Genomic DNA, 21,624 nt, shown 5'->3' with positions numbered 1-21,624 from the left:
CAGATACTTGGAGAAGCCAAGAGGGGAGAACCTGCCAAGCTGTTCTTAAACAACTCAGTTAAGGGTGGTTATAAGCTCCTCCAGGCCTTTCCCCATTCCTGCTAAGATAGCACATTGATTAAATGTCCCTCAGGTACTAGAATTGTTGCTAAGTATTTACCTGAGGGTCCACAGTAATTTCCAGAGATAGGTAATTTCAGCGCATTTTTGCAGATGAAGAAACTGAAGCTTGGTGAGGTAGAGTTGTTTTCTAAAGTGACCCCTCTAAAAAATGATAGGGGCAGAATGTGAACCTAGTTTCTGCCTGACTCCAGAGATTTTTGCCCTCAGCTACTATGACTACTTTCTCTTTACAAAGCAGATATAATTATTGTGGGTGAAAAGGTAAAAATGCAACAAACATTCTTGCTTTTACAGCCAGAAAAAAATAAGAGTGATCCTTGGAACCACAGAAACTCATGACTCTCAGACACCGAGGCGTTCTACGTAGCTAGAACAAACTCAAATCTATGGGAGAAACTCTAAGAATCCAGTAGCTCTCATATAGGCCATCTTCTTTTCCTACTTTATTTAATTTATTTTTTATTATGTTATGTTGGTTCCCATACAGTACATCATTAGTATTTTTTAACTTTTTTTTGTGTATGTGTCATTTTCTTTTTCTTTTCTTTTCTTTTTCCAGTGTTCCAAGATTCATTGTTTATACATCATTAGTTTTTGATGTAGTGTTCCATGATTTATTGTTTGCATATAACACCCTGTGCTCCATGCCCTCCTTAATACCCATCACTGGGCTCACCGCTTCCCCCAGCATGAAACCCTCAGTTTGTTTCCCAGAGTCCATTGTCTTTTAATGGTTTGTGGCCCCCTCCTATTTCCCCTCCTTCATTTTAAACAGTAATAAGGCCAAAATGCATAGCAATGGCACAGCTATCTTTAGATTAGAATTGAATCCATGAAAAGAAATAAAAATCATTGTAGCCTTCAAGGTTTTCTGTGTCATAGAAATCTAGACCCAGCTCTAGTGATGAAGGAAAAGAAAAACACACCAGTGCAGCCAGCTCTTTTTCCTGCAATTATAACCCATTTAAAATGGGCATCCTGTGTCTTCTTAAAATGCTTTCCTTGATTTGCTCATCACTATAATTTAAAATAATTCCTAAGGAAGGCATGCCAAAGAAAAAATGCCCTTACAATCAGGAGAAGAAAAACACTTGCGTGTATATTTTAAAGTTGCACTGCACTGAATTATGGTTAAGTGCTCTACTGTCTGATTATCTGTTATGTTCCATACCTAATAGCCAGGGGAAAGACGCTGCTCTAACAGCACAAAAATGCTCACGTGCTAAGACATTACAACATAATTAGTAAATACGACTTTCCTTTACGTGACCTCATACACCTCAGTTTTGGGGCCATCCTCTGTCCACCAAAACTCCCATGGCTCTCGGTCTTTAAAATCCTTGTAAAACAAAGCTGATATGCCATCGGGCTACTGTGGATAAAACTGTTTTATCAGAACAAATGGAGAACATAAAGAGAGGTAATAAGGCCAAGGAAGAGCTTTACAGGACTTTAAAATGAATTTAAACCCATAATGAATGGTGACAGTTTGAGTTCTTGGAAATACGTAGGAATTCGTTTAACCATTTTATTAGTCACTTTCTTAGGCATATTTTAAAACATGTGGAAATTGCCGTTCTTTTATTTTCCTCTCTTCTTCCACTTCGCCCCTTCCCCTCCTTCTTTCCCTTCCTTGGGTTCTTCCGGTCTTCCTTCCATTTATTTTTACCAGCAGAGAAGAGGCCTGATTGTTTGGGGAAACAGTGAAGGTAAAATGAAGCTGTACAAACAAACAGTCCCTTGTTCAGACTAAATAATAAATAAAACAATTCTGAGCTTCCACTGTTGCTTTTTTAAAAAGATCATCACAGACTCATTCATTATTCAGTCACCATTTTCACCATTTTTGAACACCTACTGTGTGCTAAGCTGTAGTCATTTTTCCCCTTATATCCAAGCCAGGATATACCCCTTATATTCCCTTATATCAGAACAGGGAGAAAGCCTGTGGGTTTTGCCTCCCTTACAGGGTGGGGTCAGAGGCAGACCCTCAACTTCAGGGCAGCTAAGGGGTCCCCTCCTTTGTGTTTCACTTAGTTTCATTTGTACTACCACTTTCAAGTTGATGTTCCTTGTCTCAACATTCCTGACCCTGAATACTGCTGGAAATTGGTAGCCCAGCCACTTCTGTGGGTTGCCGCCGCTGGAGAAAATTATGCCATCTGGTAGGTTGGTTCCGTTGTAAGTTCATGGTCTCAGCTTCAACTGGGCCTTCATTGTGAACCTATTTTGGATCATTCTGTTCTTGTATCTGCAGAAGAGGTCTAAATTTCCTTCTCTGCCCTTCACCTGCTCAGGCAGGTGGTCTGTTGAAGAGGAGGCAGCAAACACGGGAGAGGAGTTCCCACGGCCTTCTCTGCAAGGCTCTTTGCCTTCTTCCTCTCAACTCCGCTGGCACTCTGGATTCTCTCTCTTCCATCTTCTCTGGAACCTACTGCTACTAATTATCCGTGTTCTCCGTCTCATCCATGTGATCTTGTTATCCTTTCGACAGCACTTAACAGGTTCTGGTTTCTACCATGTTAGAAACAACTCTCCCTTGAACAGTCTTCTGGCCTCATTACGCTTCCTCTAGTTTACTACAATGCTGGATTTCATTTTGGCAGTGATTTTGTTGAGCTGGCTAACGCAAAGTGGATTTTGAGGAAAATGTGTGTCTTTCAGTCTTAATAACTCTTGTGAAGAACTGTAAGTCTTCATGAACTGTGATTTATAGAAGGTATTTGTTTGCTGATATTTACTGAAGCAACCCTTCTGTTCCTAGAACCAAAATTAGCAAGCATAACAAATTAAATAGTGAAAGGCTGCTAGAAGTCGACCTCTGTGCAAGGCGCATCTTTCTCCATTTTCCTCAACAACACGTGTTGTTGTTTTTTTTTTTAAGATTTTATTTGTTTATTTGACAGACAGAGATTACAAGTAGGCAGAGAGGCAGGCAGGTGGGGGGGTGGGGAGCAGGATCCCTGCTGAGCCCAGAGCCCAATGTGGGGCTCCATCCCAGGACCTGAGCCAAAGGCAGAGGCCTTAACCCACTGAGACACCCAGGCGCCCCAACAACACATGTTTGAATGCAGAATATTCATTTGATCATAGGGAAAGGGTAAGAATGTAAGGGAAAGAACGCATAGAAAAACCAGTGTCTGAGTGCTTGGTTGATGGTTGGCTTGAACTCAAAAGACCCGAGGAACAGAATTTTTAAAATCTAATTTCCAGTGGGCCAGAAAAATCATTCTTTGTCTGTGTACTCTGGATTGTGTTAAAATCCTAAACCTAATTTCATTAAAATCATGATAGTAAAGACAAATAAATAAACAAGGCAAGAAAAGAACAAGAGAAAAAACTGGTCACCCAAACCAAACTGCTCCTGAGAGTTTGGGACAAACATTAGCACATTCTGGTAACCCTTTCTGCACATGTATTCCGTGGCTCTGCTCTAGTTAGAAAGTGTGGCTTTCAGCTGCGGAAGGCCTGTGTCTTAGAATTCAGTTGTTCAAGCCCTCACCCAGCTCCTGTCTACTCACAGCCAGGAGCTGGTGCACACAGACAAGATGGATGTTTATAATTTGAGGCTGAGCTCCCATTCCACGTAGGAGAATCGGCTTTTTTTTAGCTATCAATATCAAAGTGAGAATAAATGGCTTCATAACATTTTTACTATTGCTAATAATAGTAATAAATCTGGATTTTATACTGACCTCTGTCCCAAAGCACTTCACAAACGTAAAGAGGGATGCAAACTCCCCCAAAGATTATTTTATACAGTTAAAAACCATTTCCTGTGAAATGAAAGGCACTTGCTGTTTAACAACCCACAGATACATTAGACAACAATTTCAGGCAAGATTATCCAGTTGCAACCAAAGGCAGAATTGATTCAGGCAGAATGCAATTACCTCAGATGCTCCTGATCTCCATTTTCCTTCCCACGTGAACAGACATTAAGGAGGAGTCCAGTTACTACACAACTCTATATTTGGTTCCATTCTGAGTCTTGGGGTAGAGCAAGGTCAAGTGGTCTAAGTCCCTACATGGGAAAGCTATCTGCTTGACCTCAGGGCACAACCTGCTACAGTGAACTAGGGAGCAGGGGTCTCATTAGTCACCAAACTGGTTGGGTTTCTCTCTTTCACTGTTGGGAATCTGCTTGTGAATTTTTCTCTTTGTTTATGCCTTGTTTTGCCAGTCAGTCTGTTCAGAGACTCAGTTAATTAGACTGTCTTTCCCTCATCCAGTTCCCAGCTCTCACCTGAGGGGAACCCCTTGAAACACGGGCCACAGCAGCACGTGTAGCCCAGCATCCCTCCACAGTCACCATCCTGACATCACTTGTGAAAACGGTTTGATGAAACTGCTCACTGTATTCTCCCTTTGGGAGGATTTTCTCATCTTCTAACAAATTAAAGGCTCTGAGAATCCCTGTAGTAGATGCTTGTTGGACTTTGCTTAAGTCCACATTTCCCAAATATGATGGCATTTTTTCTCCTTTCATGGAACAAATATTAACATCTCATAAAACTTAGGCTCCAAGGAATATTCTTGGAAAAAACACTGTTTTATGGAGTGTCTCACAGATTGAGTTATAACTACTTTTGGGTTTTCTCATCTACGGAATAAAAACACTAGACTGGAACCTTTCTGAGACCCTTGTGAGTTCTAAAGCAACATGCATGTATTGTTAAATATAGTACTGGAGGACATGATTCTCCAGGTGACCCTGAGTCTATAACATTACAAAACACTCCTCAACTTATACTTTCATATAGAGTCTCTCCCAGTAAGTATTCCAGCTGTTCCCCCCGCTGCCCCCTGCTAAGAACTGGAAATCTATTTTCAATAAAATATAAGGTTTATTGGTGGAGGGGTTTTATTAGTTGGCAGACACCGGAACCAGAATGCCCCTGAGAAGAACGTTTCCTTTACCTCCTCTCTCCTAGATTTTAATCTGTCTGTACTCTGGATGTTAGTAACCTACTCCATATGTTACCTCAAATTGGCTCCATCTGACTCTTGAATTAATAATGGGTACAGAGTTAGAATTCTCTGTTGGACCTTTTGTGGTTACTCTACAACAAAGCCTCTGACTTGGCCCAAAGTAGCACATCAAAAGAGCCCAATGACAGAAAGGAAGAGCTATCCCAATTTTTCCTTTAGATCTCTGGATTATTTCAGCGCATCCATTCAGTGATGATTTGGAGAATCTAGACAGATTTCAATAAAGCATAATGGGAGAGTTTGAGGCACAGAGGGTCAGGGTATAACTGATGCTCCTTGAAATGTACGAATCATCAAGAGACCGTGGGAATTTAAAATAAATACTTCACCTGTCTTTTTTCCTTCCTTTCTTACCTGAAGTTTGGCATTGATATTGAACTGGTGGGCAAGAAATTTAGTAAAGTGTATATGAGAAAGGAAGTACCTTGGGGCCATCCACCCACTCACCAAAAATGCATCAGGGCCCTCTGGCTGTCTGGGTGCTTCATGCTGGACCTGCAGAGGTAGGTGGGGAGGGCACAGATGGGTATGGTTCCCTCTCTTTTCACCTGGGAGTGTGACTGTGAAGAGAGACACAGACAGTAATCACATAACTACATTGTTCATTCCGTGAGTTCATGCTAACATACAGTCTCCGAAGGCAAGAGGCATGTTGTTATGACAGCATATATCCAGGAGGCCTGAGCTAGAACAACAGCAGCATCGACTTCTCAAATAGAAGGATTTAATGGATAAGAATGAGTTCCCTGAGTTGGGAAGAAGAAACAGCAAGAACCAATGTGCTGTGTCTCACTGTCTGTGCAAGGAGTAGCACACTGTTGCTATTTTAGGGTCCATGGTCTTAGGATACATTGATACAATTTTGGGGGGTACATGTCTAATAAGAAAGAGGAAAGAACAGAGTTGGGCAGGTGAGTGGAGAGTAGGAAAGAGCTAGATGGAGGAAGTACTTGTGTTCTGGGCTGAGGAGTGGTGCAGCTGCTGGATGTTGCCTGTGGCAGACATTACCAATCAGTTATAGGAATATTTACTACTGAGTCCAGAAACCTCAACCCAGAAATCTACTGTAAATGACATGGGATTGATTCTTGAGCCAAATGAAGCCTGTCTGCCATTACTGATGTAGACAGGGAAGGAATGTTATTATTTCTTCAAGCAATGTAAGCATATGATTAGCAATGCTTTGGAAGGATTTCAGTAATCAGAGGATTGATTGTAGAGGAGAGAAAGAGTAGGAAGACCATTAGGAATAAATTCTAATAATTCTGTTGTTTAATTCTTGAGCTAGTATGATTGAATATTCCTGTATATTTATGTGTAATATCTCATTTAGGCTTTTTCACAACATCAGTGAGACGTAGGTATTATTTTCCCTATTTTATAGCTTAGCAAAGTGAGCTTCATAGAGGTTAAGTGATTTGGCCATGGTCGGGTAGGTAGAAAGTGGGAGAGCTGGACTTGAATTTCACAAGGCTGGCAATTGCCTGGTCCTTGCTCACTTAGTTGACCACATCTCCTACCACCTCCTCCCTACCTTTCTGTGTTCTAGTTGTATTGGGCATTCTTTCAGTAGACGTTCTCTTGCTGTGGGGCCTCTGCAAAAATGTGCATTTCTTTTTCTCTGGAATAAATTTTTTCCTTCTTTACATTCTTAACTCCTTCTCATCAGTCTTCTCAGCTCAGGCATCATTTCTCTACGGCAGTCCTCCCTGAAGAATTCTTTAGTACTCTATTGACTTTCTTCAAGGTTCTCATCTCCCTTTGTTGAACAGACATGCATGCACAAGGGTGCACACCCATGCGTGTGTGCACGCATGCACGAGCAGACGTGCACACACATGCACACCCATACACACACCCCTTATGTCATAATCTGATTAATGTCTACTTCCCAGGGGTTAAAATTCCTTCACAGCAGGGGCCATGGCTGCTATCACTGCCTGCTGCATCCCAGGAGCACAAAATAATAGGATTCAGGGACACATATATACTTTCATGAAACTAGTCATTCCAAATATCCCTCATTTTATAGTTAACCAGTACATCTCCTGCTCTGGTAAGATGGTAAAAAAGGAAGACTGGGAAGTGATCACAGAACTGGATCCTGTCAGAATGTGAACATGCCCAGGATCTTTGGCTGTAATTCTTAGACCTGAGGAGTAAACATACAAGTGGGTTTTTTTTGTTTGATTTTGTTTTTGTTTTTGTGGCCAGCACCTTTGTTCTGGAGGAAACACATAAAGATGTCCTCCAGGTGAAAAGTAAGTGATATCAGAGAGAAGCTTAGAACCTCAGAAACAAAGGGATAGCAACAGAAATGGTAAATATCTGGTAAATAAAATATAATTAAAATGGTATTACTATTGAAATTTTAATAAATTTAATTTATTTAAGGTTTAAAATATAACTTCATCTGGTAGGGGTTTTTATATATATGCATGTGTTTATTTCAGATATATGTATCAGATGTATAGATATATATATCAAATATGTATACATACATATGTATGTATACATACATATTTGATACATGTATATATCAAATATGTATATGTATCTGTATCCCAAAGAATCTACAAAAAAGTCTATAAAAGCTCTTAAAACCAATTTGTGAATTTATTAAGTTTCTAGAATATAAGGTCAGTATAAAAAATGTATAGTTATATACCAGCAATGAATAACTGAAGATTTAAAAAAAGGCACTCCTATTTATAAAAGCACCAAAAAAACCCACCAAACCATGAAATATTTATGTATAAATCTAACAAAATGTGTTAAGACTAATCCAGTGTAAGGAATCATAATATTATATTGCTAGCTAGTGCCACTTTTTTCTGTGGTCCCCTGAATTGATATATATGAGTGAATTGTTCCTTAAAGAAATCTCAGTTTCTTAAATGTGGTATTCATTTGTCTCTGTCATTGAAAACACAAGTCCTGGATACAAGGAACTTATAAGCCAAATAGCTCTAGTAAAAAATAAGGGTTCTTCCCTGAACAAGAGGCTTAATTATATGATAATCAGTTTAAAAAAAACAAAAAAGCCCACCGCTGTCCATGCAGACTCTTTTCTGTTCTCCAGGGAGGTGAAGTTTCTGGATGTCCACCATATTAATAAAATAAAGAGCATACAAATTTTAGGATTATTTGCTCCAGCTCTTTGAAAAATACTGGTGGAATTTTTATCGGAATGGCATTAAAAGTATACTGCCTAGATTGCTCTAGGCAGTATAGCCATTTTAACAATGTTTATTCTTCCGATCCTAGAGCATGGAATGGTCTTCCATCTTTTTGTGTCTTCTTCAATTTCTTTCATGAGTGCTCTGTAGTTCCTCGAGTACAGATCCTTTACCTCTTTGGTTAGGTTTATTCCCAGGTATCTTATGGTTCTTGGTGCTATAGTAAATGGAATCGATTCTCTAATTTCCCTTTCTGTATTTTCATTGTTAGTGTATAAGAAAGCCACTGATTTCTGTACATTGATTTTGTATCCTGCCACGTTACTGAATTGCTGTATGAGTTCTAGTAGTTTGGGGGTGGAGTCTTTTGGGTTTTCCACATAAAGAATCATGTCATCTGCAAAGAGAGAGAGTTTGACTTCTTCATTGCCAATTTGTATGCCCTTTATTTCTCTTTGTTGTCTGATTGCTGTTGCTAGGACTTCTAATACTATGTTGAACAAGAATGGCGAGAGTGGGCATCCTTGTTGTGTTTCTGATCTCAACGGGAGGGCTGCAAGTTTTTTCCCATTGAGGATGGTATTTGCTGTGGGTCTTTCATAGATAGATTTTATGAGGTTCAGGAATGTTCCCTCTATCCTTATACTTTGAAGCGTTTTAATCAGGAACGGATGCTGGATTTTGTCAAATTCTTTTTCTGCATTAATTGAGAGGACCATGTGGCTCTTCTCTCTTCTCTTATTGATTTGTTCTATCACATTGATTGATTTGCGAATGTTGAACCATCCTTGTAACCCAGGGATGAATCCCACCTGGTCATGGTGGATAATCTTTTTAATGTGCTGTTTGATCCTGTTTGCTAGGATCTTGTTGAGAATCTTAGCATCCATATTCATCAGGGATATTGGTCTGAAATTCTCCTTTTTGGTAGGGTCTTTGCCTGGTTTGGGGGTCAGGGTAATGCTGGCTTCATAAAAAGAGTCTGGAAGTTTTCCTTCTGCTTCAATTTTTTGAAACAGCTTCAGGAGAATAGGTGTTATTTCTTCTTTGAAAGTTTGGTAGAATTCCCCAGGGAATCCGTCAGGTCCTGGGCTCTTGTTTTTTGGGAGGTTTTTGATCACTACTTCAATCTCGTTACTAGATATCGATCTATTCAGGTTGTCAGTTTCTTCCTGGTTCAATTTTGGGAGGTTATAGTTTTCCAGAAATGCATCCATTTCATCTAGGTTGCTTAGCTTATTGGCATATAACTGTTGATAATAACTTCTGATGATTGTTTCTACTTCCTTGGTGTTAGTTGTGATCTCTCCCTTGTATGGAATCAGAAGAGACCCCGAATTGCTAAGGAAATGTTGAAAAACAAAAATAAAACTGGCGGCATCACGTTACCTGATTTCAAGCTTTACTACAAAGCTGTGATCAGCAAGACAGCATGGTACTGGCATAAAAACAGACAGATAGACCAGTGGAACAGAGTAGAAAGCCCAGATATGGACCCTCAACTCTATGGTCAAATAATCTTCGACAAAACAGGAAAAAATATCCAGTGGAAAAAAGACAGTCTCTTCAATAAATGGTGCCGGGAAAACTGGACAGCTATATGTAGAAGAATGAAACTCGAGCATTCTCTTACACCGTACACAAAGGTAAACTCAAAATGGATAAAAGACCTCAACGTCAGACAGGAATCCATCAGAATCCTAGAGGAGAACATAGACAGTAACCTCTTCGATATCAGCCACAGCAACTTCTTTCAAGATATATCTCCAAAGGCGAAGGAAACAAAAGCGAAAATGAACTTTTGGGACTTCATCAAGAGCAAAAGCTTCTGCACAGCAAAGGAAACAGTCAACAAAACAAAGAGGCAACCCACGGAATGGGAGAAGATATTTGCAAATGACAGTACAGAAAAAAGGTTGATATCCAGGATCTATAAAGAACTCCTCAAATTCAACACACACACAAAGCAGATAATCATATCAAAAAATGGGCAGAAGATATGAACAGACACTTCTCCAATGAAGACATACAAATGGCTATCAGACACGTGAAAAAATGTTCATCATCACTAGGCATCAGGGAGATTCAAATCAAAACCACATTGAGATACCACCTTACACCAGTTAGAATGGCCAAAATTAGCAAGACAGGAAACAATGTGTGTTGGAGAGGATGTGGAGAAAGGGGAACCCTCTTACACTGTTGGTGGGAATGCAAGTTGGTGTAGCCACTTTGGAGAACAGTGTGGGGATTCCTCAAGAAATTAAAAATAGAGCTTCCCTATGACCCTGCAATTGCACTACTGGGTATTTACCCCAAAGATACAGATGTAGTGAAAAGAAGGGCCATCTGTACCCCAATGTTTATAGCAGCAATGGCCACGGTCGCCAAACTGTGGAAAGAACCAAGATGCCCTTCAACGGATGAATGGATAAGGAAGATGTGGTCCATATACACTATGGAGTATTATGCCTCCATCAGAAAGGATGAATACCCAACTTTTGTAGCAACATGGATGGGACTGAAAGAGATTATGCTGAGTGAAATAAGTCAAGCAGAGAGAGTCAATTACCATATGGTTTCACTTATTTGTGGAGCATAAGGAACAACACAGAGGACATGGGTAGATGGAGAGGAGAAGGGAGTTGAGGGAAATTGGAAGGGGAGGTGAACCATGAGAGACTATGGACCCTGAAAAACAACCTAAGGGTTTTGAAGGGGCAGGGGGTGGGAGGTTGGGGGAACCAGGTGGTGGGTATTAGGGAGGGCACATATTGCATGGCGCACTGGGTGTGGTGCAAAAACAATGAATACTGTTACGCTGAAAAGAAATTTAAAAAAATAAAAATAAAATAAAATAAAGAGCATATGGGGCAGCGACTCCTGTGATATGTGGCCAAGAGAGAGAAGTTTCCTGGGAGGTAGGGGAGGTAGCCAGCCATCTTTCTGCGTGGTGTGTTAGCTGGCCTCCTCTCTTTCACTGAGGGGCTTCGGAACAACAGCTGTACCCGTGCATCCTGCTGGAAAATCAAGTGAGAGTAGCCTCTGCCCTTGTTTCTGGAGAATATGGGATGACAGGGAACCAGGCCTCAATTTGAGGGAAGTGACTTGGTGTGAGTGATTTAGGGTCTTGCTGCAGACAGCCCACTTGACTTTTGATCATACCAGGGAAGAGGGCTCATGCCCAATAATTGAAGGAAAGGGACTATTTAATTTAAAGGGATTGTTGTTTACTGAGTTTTTTCATATTCCGTGATACTGTTCTATGTGCTTACAGGATATATTACGGAATGAAAAGACCTTAACTTATAGCCCTAGTAAAACAGGAGAAACAAACTTGGCCATGGAGGGTAAAACCTTGATTGCAGATATTCAGACTTTGCAAATGTGTACAATCCCTTTAAGAAAATGCCTTTTGACAGAAGAATGTGAGAACCAAATTCATTAACAGGAGACAGTGGCAGGGGTAGACTGAAGCATAGCACGAGTGCAGTCTGGGGGGCAGGTGTGTGCTTGTCTCTGTCTCTGAAGAGCCTCTAAGAGTGCTCTCTAAGAGAGCTTCCTTACTGGGCTCCTCTGACATATTTGGACTCTTTCCAGGCATCTTGAAGCACGTAAGGGAAGGAGAGGAGGTGGAAAAGTAAGGAGGACATGGTGTGGCAATGCTGCAGACTAAATTTTCATTTAATGACTAATTTTCATTAATTTTCATTTCTATGACTGCGTCACCATGTATCCATAGTTGACTTCGTGTACTTTGAAATATCCTCTATGTTTTTGCATGCACTTCCAAATATTTTCTCGTGTAATGGTTTTGGTATTGGGTCCCTGAGTCATCCACATTTACGTTACTCACATTTTGGAGGGATCAGACATCCAGTTATTTACTTCTGAGTATGTGTCCGCAGTGTCACTTCAAGCTGCCAACCTAGATTTCCGGCACACGGTCACAGCTGGATTGTACTGTGGGTGGTGAGACAGCGTACCTCTGTTTGCTTTTCCGTCTGGAAATTGATCACTAAAACCTCAAAATTCATTCTTAGCCACCCAACTATAGTCAACATGCCAATGGAATATTTCACTCCTGCACGTTATTAGAGTGGAAAGGGGGGGCTAAAATGCAGTGCCTCATTTGCAGAAATAGTTCCGTGATGGGATTTATTAGTTAAACCACTATGGAGGAATACAGATTTTCTCTGATGGGTTCCATTCTGCTTTGCTAGGTAAACAAAACACTTTCCAAAGGAATTTCTGAATTTACACATAGGCTGGAGATAAAATTGCTTTTGAAATCAACTGCTTAGACATTTGACAAATTAAAGCTCCAGTGCACTCTAAATATTAAGTTTACAAAATGCCTGGTCAGGCAATTGATGAAGGGTTACTTTTTTTTTTTTAATTTTATTTATTTGACAGAGATCACACGTAGGCAGAGAGGTAGGCAGGCAGAGAGAGAGAGAAGGAGAAGCAGGATCCCTGCTGAGCATAGAGCCCGATGCGGGGCTTGATCCCAGGACCCTGAGATCATGACCTGAGCCGAAGGCAGAGGCTTAACCCACTGAGCCACCTAGGCGCCCCAAAGGGTTACTTTTTTAAAAAAAGAGAAAGGTAAGACAGATGATTCTCAGATGGGCAAGTGTCCTATCTCTATTGGTGGTGATAGGGAGGAGAAGATGTATACTTTGGACAAGGAGGCGATCACATGGATCAATTCACATTCTGCTGTTGGGATATGCTTATAGTTGTTTTAGATTTTCATGGTCTTATTTCTTGTACTGCTTCTCAGCCTCCAGATTTCCTAAAGCACCAAGGTCTTACTGATATTTTTGTTGTTTGAAATAAGCAACAGTGAGTTGGGCAGCTGAAGAATGGACAGGAGTTTGTCAGTCAGGAATTGCCTTACAATTTTTGAATTTTGAGGGAAGAAAACTGTTATTATATGACGGTTTGATGCCTTCTTGGTAGTGCCTACAACATATTTTCTCATCCTGGCTTTTCAAATTTGGTTCTGTCACTCCTGTAAAAGGTTTCAGTCCAAACATTTCTTGAGCACCTACCACATACAGGGCATTTTGCTAGTTTTTCCTAATTGTGAAGTCATGGATAACGTTTGGAATTCAGTGAGGCAGCAGCTGCTTTCTAGAAAGGGATGCCTATCCAGGGACACTTTTAGTTCACGTAAATCCTTAGCATGACTGAAATCTTTTTTCCAAACATGAAACCTGGTGTTTTCAGTCCTGAGGCCGTGGTTTTGCTGGCTGAGGTCAAAGCTGGGGATGCATGGTTTCCATTGTCTTGTTTGTTAGGTAGCACTTGGATCTCCTCCAACCAGTGGGAGGCAGGGCAGACTGTTCATGACATATGCTTAATGGAACGGGAAATTAACACAATGGAAAAATATGTATTGCTACCCAATCTCTGAGAGTACTTCATTTTCAACTAAGTACAGAGAGCTGATAATAATTTGTTATTTTATAACATTCTGTATTACTCACGAAAAACATGTTGACCGTAGAAAAACTAGAAAAATACAGATAAGCAGAAAGAAGAAATAAAGATATACCTAAAGATAACTAATATTAACATTTTGATATACATTCTCTCAGATTTGTTTTTGTGCTTAGACTGGACCACGCCTTCGTGTTTTATAATTCTGTTTTTCTTTGGTTTAATAATATTTGATTAAAAACTTCCTCTGTTGATAGATCTATTTCACATTTAAAAATGACATCTTGGGGGCACCTGGGTGGCTCAGTGGGTTAAGCCTCTGCCTTTGGCTCAGGTCATGATCCCAGGGTCCTGGGATCGAGCCCCCCGCATCGGGCTCTCTGCTTGGTGGGGAGCCTGCTTCCTCCTCTCTCTCTGCCTGCCTCTCTGCCTACTTGTGATCTCCATCTGTCAAATAAATAAAATCTTACAAAAAAAAAAAGATGGGGCACCTGGGTGGCTCAGTGGGTTAAGCATCTGCCTTCGGCTCAGGTCATGATCTCAGGGTCCTGGGATTGAGCCCCGAATCGGGCTCTCTGCTCCACAGGGAGCCTGCTTCCGCCTCTTTCTGCCTGCCTCTCTGACTGCTTGTGATCTCTGTCTGTCAAATAAATAAATAAAATCTTTAAAAAAAAAATCTTGGTTCATTATGGTACTTTGTATACCCCTGTCCATTTAATTGAACCCTCCTTCAGTAAACATGTAGTATTTCCAATTTTTAGATATTATATGTTACATCATAGCAAATGTTATTGACATCAATTTTTTATACTTGTCAATTATTTCTAAGTAAAAATTGCTCAAAGTTTAATTGCTTTGTCAAAAGGCCTGCATTTTTGTGTATTTTGATAAATATTGTCAAATTGTCTTCTAGGAAAGTTATGCCAACTTACAATAACATTGTATGAAGGTACTCATTTTCTCTACATTCTTGGCAATTTTAGGTATTGTTATTGTAAAAATCATTACCTATTCTGAGAGGTAAAAACTAGTATCTCCTGGTCTAAATTAAATTTCTTCAGTTACTAGTGAGTTTTAGCAATGTTCTTATGTTTAATCTCCATTTTCACATTTTGTAAATTGCCTATTCTTGTTCTTTGTGTATTATTCTGTCAATGTGTATAACTTTCTCTTCTTGAAGTAGTCTTCATTTTTTGGGATTTGCATAACAAAATGTTTTTCTATGTAATATTTGTTAATAGTTGAAGTAAAGGAGCCAACCATCCCACATTCATGGTTAATGAACCCTGAAGATATTTATACTATAGTTGGATTGTAATACCTGTCATTTATTAAACAAAATTTGAAAATAATTCTCCACTACTTACCATCTCAGAAAATACCATGCGTCTTCATCATTTTTTCAGTGGTATACTCTAGTAAGTAAATGAGAACCATAGATCTTTCTTCTCTTACATAGGATTTTTACTTGAAACTGATTTGGGGGATGCTATCCACACTTCTGCTTCTCTTTAGATCCCTTTCCCTTTTTTATGCTCACTAGTTTCCCGCATTTCACTCCAAACAGCCAGCACCTCCCATTTCTTAGTGGAAGTGCTGCCCTCTTGCTGTCTTAACTCACTTTCTCTACAGGGACCTATGGACACATTGCCTGGGGACTTTCCAAAGCCAGTTGCTGTAGCCATATAGCCCCTTTGTCCCCAGAGAGGACCAGAACCGAGGTGTGACTTATCCCATCATGGAGCTCCCTTGTGGGACTGAGCCCAAGCCACTCTTTTTAGGATTTTGCTTGCTTTCACAGCCTAGCCTGACTTCTTTCCTTCCTAGTTCGCACTTGCCCTCTCCCACTTTCCTAAGAACATTTACTGCAAAATCACTTTCACACAAGTGCTTGTTGTTGGGTCTGCTTCTGGGATATGCCACCTGAGGCTCATGTATCAACATTTAGAACTTGAAGGAATGTGTCGGGGAAGGTCAGTTCATATTGTGAACTCTAATGGTGAATAATAGCTATAGGAATTGGCATTTTTCAGATCTTACTATGAATCTAGCACATTGATAAATGTTTTCTCATGAAATATCTCATCTTTTCACCATATATGGTATCTCTGGGGTTTTTTTTTTTTTCCAGACAAGAAAACTAAACTTAATTTATGTTCACATAGATTCTCAGTGTCCAAAATGGGACTCAAAGCCAAATTTGGCAGACTCCACAGCCCAAGGTCTGTAATTATGCCTGAGAAGAGTCTTGGGGAAGGCTGGGGTAGGGTCAGAAATTGTTCTCAGGACCTCTGGGCATTCTCGGGCACAATCTAAGGTACATGCACACTGATGGCCAAGGCAGTGTGTAACTCAATGTTCTCCTAAATTATTTTCATATCTATACAAGTTGCATTTAAAAGACTACCTTTCCCCGCCCCCCCCCCCCCACCTCAGGTTAAGACAGTTTTGTAGGAGAAGGACAACATGAAAAAACTCTCTGTTGGTCAGAAAGTCAAGTCAAGGTAGAGACATATTTGATGTTACAGAATCTGGATCATCGGGGATTTTTATTTTTTTCATTTAGTGGCCTAAGTCTTCCTATGAGCTTATTAGCACATGAGCACATGTATATAATTGTAAATTCTTAGTGACAGGATGCTTTCATTTTTACTTTAGCCTACAGAACCAGACAAAAAGCAAAAACAAAACTGAGATTTTTTTTTGTAAGATTTTATTTATTTATTTGACAGAGAGACCACAAGTAGGCAGATAGGCAGGCAGAAAGAGAGGGGGAGGCAGGCTCCCCGCTGAGCAGAAAGCCCAATGCTGGAGGCTTAATCCCAGGACCCTGAGATCATGACCTGAGCCAAAGGCAGAGGCTTAACCCACTGAGCCACCCAGGCTCCCCCAAAACTGAGATTTAAGAGACTCGTGCACAGTGCAACTCTTCTCCTGATGACTAACTCACCATCTTCATTTAGAAGTCCTCAGTAGGGTGCCTGACACGGGGAACAGCAGCGACAACAGCAAGATGCCCATTGAAATTTGAATTTCAGATAAGCAATGAATGATTTTTTGATATAAGAATGTTCCATTCCATTTCCTTGCATGTAATATTTGGGACCTACTTAGACTGAAAGACTATTCGCTGTGCATCTGAAGTTCAAATTTAACTGGGTATCCTATATTTTCTCTCACAACCTACCTTCCTTAGACCCCACCTCTACCCCCATAACAATGCTCCTTGTGTTATAGCCTGCTTGTGTGTTCTCGCTTTTAGGCTCATGTATTCAAAAGTATTTGTCTCAAGACAGCTGACTTGGTCACCACGGAAAACCTCTTACTGCGTTGCCTGCTCCCAAGTCGCTATCTACAAACCAGTTTCCACCCAGGTGTCTGAAAGAGTGTTCCAAAACATAAATCACGCCAGTCCCTTCCTTAAAATCATTTAGTGGATTTCTGTCACATTTAGATTATAATCTAAAGGATTGTCCCTGTGGTCTATGAAATTTTCTGTGACCCTCCTTTCCTCACTGGCCTCTATCCTGTCCCTCTTGCCAAGCAAGAGGGCAATCCCCAGGTTAATTCCCAGCCTTGCCCAATCCCCCAAGGGGATCAAGAGGAGAGTCTTCCATCTTCAAAGGACCTGGCCTTTCGTCCTCTTCCAGGAGCCAGTCACTGGCTAAGGTTTACTCCAGGAACGTGTTAACTCCCTGGATTTTAGGCTCTCAGTATCTGGGTGAAGCAGAGCCAGTAACCAAGATGTAGTTCTCTAATGAAGGTTTCCAGAAGCTCTGAGCCACCAGGAGCAAACTGAACAGAAGCTTGAGAAATGGGTCCATAGAACAAGTAAGGAATCTGAATGAAGAGATTTGGGTGTTTCCAGCAGCTTCCACTACAGCAAGACTAGGACAGGATTCCAGAGGCACATCATCAGGAAAGTCTGGCTGCCTTCATTGCAAAAATGTCCCTGGCTACCGTCAGCAGCCAGTGGGTAGGTAGGGCTCTTGGGCAAGTCCAGGAGTAAGAATGAGATATGCTAGTCAGAGCCCGGGTTGAGGGAAAACCAAGGAGCTGGTGTGGTTGTGGGACAGAATGTGCTGCTCTCTGGCTGGGCTCCTTTGGGAGAATGAAAGCAGAAGAAGTGACTTCTGTCCTCTTGGAGCCTCACAGTTTCTAATACGGAGCTGGCACTATGGGGTGAAGAGGGAGAGTATTAGCAGAGCTTCTGGTGAATAAATATTAGCAAGAAGCAGCAGAAAGTAATGCCTTCAGAGATCTGGGAGTGATCATTGAAGAAGTTCAGATTATTTGTTATTATACAATGGAATAACCACATGTAAAGAGTCCGAAAGAACTATCTGTGTGCTCTAAGGAAATTGAACTACAGCCCTAATGTGACTATAATCTTAAAAATTGCAGGGGTGTTTCTGTATCACCCATCAAAATATAATAGATGGACACGATGAAGCCTCACTGACGCCTCCTTCAAATAGTTCTCTTAAAAGGACACTGCTATGTTTTGTGATCCCTGGTTTATAATTGTTATAATCCATCAATTTAATAATGTTATGAAAAATTCTACTAAATCACAACTTAGTCACAATTGATAAGACTTGACTAACATTCTGGGCTATGTGCTGAGTCCCAGTAATTTATTAGCCCATTTATTTGAAATCGATTGAAATTAAAGATCTCCTCTGAATGCTGGATAAGTGGCCTTGGGCAGGATTCTGTCCAGTGTTCAAATTTAGAAAATGCTTTCCAGGCTGAACTCAGGTCTGAGAGATTATGTCAGAAAACTCTTTTCCTGTCTTCCCCTCTCAGAGATGACCTGGGGGACCCTCGGTCCTGCTTCTACCACCTGGACGGTGTACTGTGCATCCCTAGCTATACACATACTTTTACAGGCAACTTGATTCTGAATAATTCAGGCATTATTCAGGGAAAACGTACTGTTAAATGATATTTTCAGAATCGAATAGACTAATTTCGTTGATTAAAAAAAAATTTTCACTCAAAAAGGAACTAAAAGTACTGGCTACTCTCATTTAAAATCAATTTCCTAACTTGTGTTTTTAAGCAGAAATTTTGGTTCTTTATTTTTATCAGTTATTACTATTTCAAAAGGCCAGCTGTCCAAAAAAAAAAAAAACCCACTCATGGTTTATGACAGACTACTTCGTATGCTTATTACAAAATGCTTTTTTTAATAGTTAGATCCATGCATCTGGCTCATTTAGAATGGTGCCAAATTTAAGGCATGTGTTTAAAATGGGAGTCATGTTTTAAAAATTAATGAAATTCACAGGTAAGCATATGAAGAAACCCCCAGTCTTACTGGTAATCAGAAGAAAATGAACTAAAACAATAATGAGATGCTTAAAAAGTCAGATAATGCTGGGAGGGCGGGATGGATGCAAAGAGATGAGACTCTATAATCTCCCCCGCTCCTCTAGACATGCACCAGAACACAAAATTCCATGAGGTGAGGGTCTTGCTTGTGCAAATGGGAACATGAATTTGGTATGAGCAATTTGACAATAGCTACTAAAACTAAAGACAGGTAAAGCCTGTACACCAGCCATTTCATTCCTGAGAATGTATCATAGAGAAATTCTTGCACATAAGTACCAGGAAACCTAAATGAAGATCTGTTCATTTCAGAGTCATTTGTTTCAGAAAAAAACCTGATAATAATCCAGATCTCCTTCAGTAAAAGAACGGAGAAATTAACTGTTATCTATTCATAAAATGAGATACTATGATGCAGTAAAAAACATATATAGTAATAAATATTATATAGTTTTTAAAAAGCTCTATTTGATCAATATAGGTAGATCTCTTGAAAACGATATTGGGTTTAAAAGAAGCAAATTGCCAAATGCTATGTATACTATAATATGTTTTATATAGAAATATTCCATATTGTTAATTAAAGCATGTATCATAGTTTAAGTATGCAATGGCATGGATATATATTAAATTTATGATAAGGAGAGGTGTTGTGGAAAACAGAGGAGACTTTGCTTTTATTTTATTTTATTTTATTTTTAGAGTTTTAGAGTTTTCTTTAAGAAATACAGAGCAAATATTATAAAAAATGTTAGCATTTGTTTCTCTGAGTAGTGAGTACATGGATATTTATTATTCTTTGCATTCTGTATTTTAAAAATAATAATAGAATAATGGAGTGGAATAATGAAATAATCAGCATGAAAGCTATAGTCATCCCCTAAGAAGGCAAAGAACATGAGCAGAAAATTCCTAACATTGCACTCATATGGAGAATTTAAGAAATGAAGCAGATGAACATGGTGGGGAGAAGAGAGGCAAACCATAAAACAGACTCATAGCTATAGAGAACAAAAAGGGGGTTGCTGGAGGGGAGGTGGGTGGGTAGGGGGATGGGCTAAATGGGTGATGGGTATTAAGGGTGCGCCTTGTTATGATGAGCACTGGGTGTTATATATAAGTGATGAATCACTACATTTTATGCCCGAAACTGATATTACACTATATGTAAACTAACTGGAATTTAAATAAAAACCTGAAACTACAAAATAAATAAAACCGCACTATGTATGGAAAAAAGAAATTCCTAATGTTGCATTAAGCAACACAAATGAAAAAATACAAGTATTTCACTGATGAGAATGCCAAGATTAAAATGAATGTTGATATTCAGAACTATAGGAGGTATAAGGAAATGTGAACTTGAACACAGCTAAACTTAAAGGAAGCTGATACAGTATTTCTGTAAGGTAATTTGGCTATATATTAATGATAAATAGGTATGTAACTAATTTAACATGTACGAGTAGGTTGGTCTAACAATTTTTCTTTTAGAAATTTATCTTACAGCAGGAATATATTGAGAAATGTATCCATCCATTACTTATGTTTGGTAATGCAGAGAATATGTGGTGAATGACACACAGACAAGTGGTGAATGTCTCTCTGAGAGGGGGATGGGCAATGCAAGTTTGAAATGATGTAGAGAACTTCCATCATATAATATGATTTTTAAAGCTTTTGTTTTAATTCCAGTTAGTTAACATACAGTGTCATTTTAGTTTCACGTGTACAATATAGTGATTCAACAATTCCTTATGGTACCTGGTGCTCATCTTGACAAATGTGCTCCTTAATCCCCCATCACCCATTTCACCCATTGACTCACCCACTTCTCTGCTAACCATCAGTTTGTTCTCTATAATTAAGAGTCTCTATTTTGGTTTCTCTCTCTTTCTCTTTTATCCCCTATTCATTGTTTGTTTGCTTTGTTTCTTAAATTGTACATGAGTGAAATCATACGGTGTGTGTCTTTCTCTGACTGACTTATTTTGCTTAGCATTATACTCTCCAGCTCTGTCCATGTCTTTGCAAATGTCAAGATTTCATTATTTTCTATGGCTAAATAATATTCCATTATATATGTATATGCATATCTGTATCACATCATCTTTATTCATTTGTCTCTGGTTGGGTGCTTGGTCTATTTTTGTTTCTTAGCTCTTGTAAATAATGCTGTTATACACATCAGCATGCATGTATCCCTTTGAATTAGTGTTTTTGTATTTTTGGGGTAAATATCCAGTCATGTGGTTACTGGATTGTAGGGTAGCTCTATTTTTAACTTTTTGAGGAGGCTTCATACTGTATTCCATAGTGGCTGCACCACTTGACTTTCCCACCAACAGTGCAGGGAATGATCCTTTTTCTCCACATCCATACCAACAGCTGTGTCTTGTGTGTTGTTTTTTTGTTTTTTTGTTTATTTTGTTTTTATTTTAGCCATTCTGACAGTGTAAGGTGAAAGGTCATTGTGGTTTTGATTTGCATTTCCCTGATAGTGTTTGATGATGAGGATCTTTTCATGTGTCTGTTAGGTATCTCG

Source organism: Martes martes (assembly GCF_963455335.1).
Source record: "Martes martes genome assembly, chromosome: 5".
NCBI lineage: Eukaryota > Metazoa > Chordata > Mammalia > Carnivora > Mustelidae > Martes > Martes martes.
Note: the sequence above shows the minus strand (reverse complement) of the source record.